Below are 5,618 nucleotides of genomic sequence, written 5' to 3'. Positions count from 1 at the left end.
AGCAACTCATGCTTGCCACAAAAGGCGACTATGCTTGTCGTAAGAGGCGACTAACGGGATCGGGTGGTCAGGCTCGCTGACTTGGTTTGACACATGTCATCGGTTCCCAATTGCGCAGATCGATGCTCATGCTGTTGATCACTGGATTGTCTGGTCCAGACTCGATTATTTACAGACCGCCGCCATACAGCTGGAATATTGCTGAGTGCGGCGTAAACCTAAAACTCACTCACTCACTTAAATAACATACTGATATCCAGTATACGTCCCTACTGCCTGCGTTTGACAATATGTAGAGTGCGGCTAACACACATGATCACGCAGCACCAAGCCTATATGATCAACTCAATACTTTGACCCAATAAGTGTCGCCAAACGTGAGGTTATAGCTTTTCGTGACTAGTCACAGAACCAGGGAGTATATTGTGAAGCGAATATGAGCGTGAGCTACGCTCTGTACACGATATTTGACCGGTAGCACTAGACTAACGCTTAGTCTCTGAATATATATAATTTTGATTGTAACAAATAAACCCATTAAATTTAAAAGGAGTCCCAGGGAGACAAGAGATTCAGAGGAAATCTAGACTTGCTTCATTGCAGTAGGCAGAGGGCTAGGCAGTAGGGAAAATAATGTGGTTCAGGGACTGTGAGACAGACTACGGTAGGACATGCTTACCCACTTCGCGAACAACTTGGGTTACGACTAGTCATTAGTGACCCAGCCCTTGTTCACACCTATTATTTTACCGAGACGGATCATTCTCTTGTACATATATTGACTACAACTGGGTCGATGTTTCCGCTTGTAAATTGAAGTCGAAGCCGAATGTCATCAGAAGGTCATGTGTCAGTGATGCTGAGTCAGCAACAAAAGAAATGTTTGGGCATCAAAACTACCCCTACTGTTGTGCAAAACAAACATATTTCTTTAAAGTTTGTCTTTTCTTATCCGCTTGAGTACAATGTGTGAAGCCCATTTCTGCTGTAACCCGCCGTGACGTTGCTGGAATATTGCTAAAAGCAGCATAACACCAGACTCACTCGACACTCTTTACTCATAAGGAGCGGAATCTCTGCACATCTGGCGTAATTAAAATGCTTATCTCAGTTCTAGTTTTAAAAAAGTCTGGAATGTGTTGTCAAGGTTCGATTGTCTGGCAACCAACACCGGGTGAGAGTTACCGATAGAACAGGATACATTCTTAGCGATTGTGTCATCACTGAGTTTCGGTGATCCATTTTTGTACTTTTCACGGCTATTTTGCCTTATATGACCAACGGAGTTTGTTCCGGGTATGACTGATTACTCTCCGGCGTTGGCGTTTGTTGTAGGTTTAAGGGCACAACAGGCGTTGTGTGTTAGTTGGTAATCGATTCCTGGACATGTTTTCTCAACCCATAGTTTTGCATAACGTCCAGTGGGTAAATATTAGGATTGATACATATTCATCACAACAGCTTCGAGAGAAACAGTTTTATCCCTACATTGAGCTAATCTGACGGGTCAAGGAAGCATGTACAAATATCACCCATCCTAACTTCTTTGAGAGGCATTTAGCAGTTGGATCAATAAGGAGCGAGTGAGTTAATATTTAAAGTCACATCGGCAATATTTCAGCCATATCGTGACTAAGAAAGTTGTAAATATATAAATGAATATAAATAAAGTCAGATATTATACTTACCTGTCTGCAAAGGACAGTAAAACAACTAGATTATCACAGAAACAGAATTAAAACTAAATCTAAAATATTTTAACTATAAATGACAACACAACATAAAAACAGGCTCTATATTGCCAACAACTGAAGGTAGATCACCATGCTAGGCACCATGGGGAATTACAGTACAGTTGCTTCCTGCTTGGACAGGATCAATAAGGAAGGATGACAATATATAGATGATGAACTTCTTTATTACAGTGAGAGCGACGTTTCGGTGTGGGTTCTAACACCGTTATCCAGCACGTGGTCTCTACCATGTCATGAGCCAGCACTACCTGAAATACAAATGCTCAAAATGAGGCAAGTCTGGATTTTCCTTGGACTCCGAATCTCCCTTCTCACCGAGGCTCCTTTTTGATTGAAATAGGGCTTTTTTGTTTCTCATGGAGGTAAATGTTTTCAAAGACTCCGCGTTAGTCTAGCCTCTACGTCATTGGTGCCATCAAGGTACCATTTCTACTGGCGTCAGATGCTTCATTTCTCCTCGGTCCCGAGCAGTGTCTAATTGTCTGCTGTTACTGGAGCAACTGCTACCAGACGTATGTTTCAATTACAAATTACATCTAACATAAGTAAATAGTTACATATTACATCAGTGAATAGGGACTACTACGTCAATGTCCAGCACATAAAAGACCTGAACCTACCATCTCAACGGTTCTGTAATTAACTATAGTTTTACTGGTGTGGTGCCTTCCTAACATCGGATCGGAAGTCCATCGTCGAGTTATCCGACAGTCACGCGTCCAGTGCAAAGTCCAAGGTTACAATAAATAACAACAATACAGTTATCTTTAAAACAATTGAAGATACCAGCTATTTCTTAATAAATGTGAAAGCGGCTTGTAATACGAGTGTCCCACCGAGTCACGAGTGTTGCCCTGGCGTAGATAACCTGTCAGAGGAGATGGTATGGTGCTTCGATGAACTTGAAAATGTCTGGCAATTTCGTTTTGTGCCATGTTTGTAGGCAGCGGACATCAAGCGGTAACATTACTTAACCGTTATTTACGATTAAACAAAGCCGTTTTTATGAACATCTCATAGCAACACAAAGAGTTTGCTTCAAGCTCCCAACAAGCACGCAAACATCCAAATTATTTACCGTGCTTGAACATGCACGAGCAGATTGTGAATCACGGCCTGTGGGTAGGTGTATACATCTTATGAATATGTATTGAAAGATGCATGTGTAATTTCATCCCAAATTCATCTTAGTGGCCTTTATTAACCACAGGTACCTTTTCTGTTATTAGGTATTCTTGGATATTCATTCAAAACGTGTTCATACTACTTTTGAAACAAAGTGTATCCTTTGCACCAACTTGCCCGCGCCCCACTCACGGACCCCTGAAGGGCACCCACTGGTCTTGAAGCTATGATACCGAGGAGTGACGTTAGCTTTCTGGGGAATACACGTCTGAAGTGACGCGCGACGTTGAACGATTAATTGAGGCTGAAAACATTTGCCCTCTAAGAGCGTGTGTGATTATAGCGCATCCGCCTCAATCGTAAACCTGAGCTATATCTAACTATATGCCTCAGTCTGCAGAATGACCTCATTACGGAACTCGGTATTATCCCGTGTAGGTGTGTCTGGTCAATGTGTGACACACTTTACTCGACTTTCACTTTCGACAGCTGGGTATAGAGCCTAGTATTGCTGAATCTACAGAGACGATTAATTTAGCAATTGAGATAATACTAGACTAACATCTAGTAAATTATGAACAGAAAACTTTTAAGTTATCTTAAGAAAATAGAACATAATATGAAAGAGCCAGGGTAAATTCTTCGTTTTCCTGAAACTACAGTAATACAGACTTGCCAAACATTATGGACTTGCATGCGCATTACCTGATATTTGAGGGTCTGCAAGACTATAAGCCAAGGGCCCCGTTCCGCAAAGCGGTCGTAGTGCTACGACTGTCGTAAGTCTACGCTGAAGTATGGGAGTTACGATCATCTTAACACTACGATTGCTTTATGGAACGGGACCCAGGTCCATATTTAGGATCCAACTAGTTAAAATCAATGGGTATTGTTCTAACTTCATGTGTTTAACGATTACGTTCATCATATAGAAACAAATTAGCACCACAACCGGGGGAATATCGCATCAGAATTTATTCCAAGCCAGCTGTGTTAATTATAAAAGTCTTAATGGAGCGGGTGTTCAACTTTGGTGACATGGTTATAGGTCACCGGACCAGTGTGTGGTTTCTCCTTTCGATTTGGAATAGTACAATTCCAATAATCAAGACTCACGTGTGCAACTGCATTAAATATAAACGCTACATGTTATTCCAGTTTCAGGAAATCACTTCCTGTTTGGGCTTTAACTCTAGCTAACTGAAAATGAAAGTAACCTCTACCTTTGGTCTCTGGTCTTCGACGCTTGAAATAGAATCACGAAATATCGCCGTGATTAATTAAAAATATGATAGCTGCATGTGTCATTATGTTTATTTATTTTTATATTATGCGAAAACAATCTATTCCTGAGATCACGTTGTCTGTTTCTTGTTGAACGCCTCACTCAACAATATTCCAGTTATATGACGGCGGTCTATAAATAATCGAGTTTGGATCCCGTTAGTCACCTTTTACGACAAGCATGGGTTGTAGAAGACCAATTCTAACCCGGATCTTCATGGGTTCTGTGATCAGAAATATTACGCACAGTAATGGCTAAAAATGCTAAGTCGCTTTTCAAGAAACATCCATTTTGCTATCAACAAATATCATCATCGAGTTTTGATCACGTGGTTACAATCCGACGGAGGAACGGCAGTCAAAGGTCTGCCAGCAACATATTTAGCAGACTGTGTAGTGTACGAACATTACAAGCACAAACTAAAAGAATATAGTGCAGTTGCAGCATTTCAAGCACTAGTGACTTAGTTCATTGCTCATGTTAAGCATAACCGTTTACAACCCATGTTTGGCATGTGCGTGTCTTCCAATTTGACATACATCTGCATATTGAATGTAGGAACCTTGACCTTAATTGACCTCGCACTGTAGACATGTCCTCCAGACATCCACAGAGGCTGTTCCCAGGGAGAAGAGCTGACTAGATACAACAGAGTTCACGGAAATACTGCAGCTGCCAGTGTGAATATCTTAAAAAATAGATATTACCGTTTTTTATACAATGAAACACTACATATATTTCCAAACAACCCGTCTTGAGGGTTCAGACAAGGATTTACTATGAATGTTGTATTTTTCACATTTTTGGAGATTTTAAGGATAGCAGTCTGTGTCTGAACAAATGAATGAACAAACACTTTGTAAGGGTTGAAGAGACACAAGCAAACACTTTGAAACTGAAAAATGAACTTCAGCTTCATTTACCCTTCTTCTTAATGAATGAATAACATGTAACATATGCAACAAACAGAGAGAAAGTTAAATACATGTCCAACACAACTTTTATTATTGATCATTGAGGCAAAATCGACTTTTCACTTAACTTGTGCTGGATGAACATGTTTTGGAGTGGAAAATGACATTGGTAATCATCTGATTCAACACATCAGAGCTTAAACAATGATGAACAAAATAAGGCATTTGCGGATACTAAACTTCGAGGCAACTGTAGCTTTGATGCTTCCAAGTTCAACATACAGTGTCTGACTGTATTCTAAACCATGCAGCTGTATCACTGCTATTGCAGACTGTCAGACACAAATGATCATCCATGTGACACACTCGCTTCTCCTTGGCGTACGTGCCTGTGACGGGTACTGACGTACTCTGCCAAGTAGAGTCCCCTTTGTGGAAGGAGGTCCTCAGGTAGTCATATCTGTTTGGTCAAACTGTATTTACACACAAACTGTGTTGAACTTGTGTACATGTGTTTTGAACTTGTTACAACCAATGAGC

The sequence above is a fragment of the Haliotis rubra genome, unplaced genomic scaffold (genome assembly GCF_003918875.1).
Source record: "Haliotis rubra isolate DU_JTF1 unplaced genomic scaffold, ASM391887v1 Scf174, whole genome shotgun sequence".
Taxonomy (NCBI): domain Eukaryota; kingdom Metazoa; phylum Mollusca; class Gastropoda; order Lepetellida; family Haliotidae; genus Haliotis; species Haliotis rubra.
The sequence above is the reverse complement of the archived record's forward strand: the minus strand, read 5'-3'. Positions refer to the sequence as shown.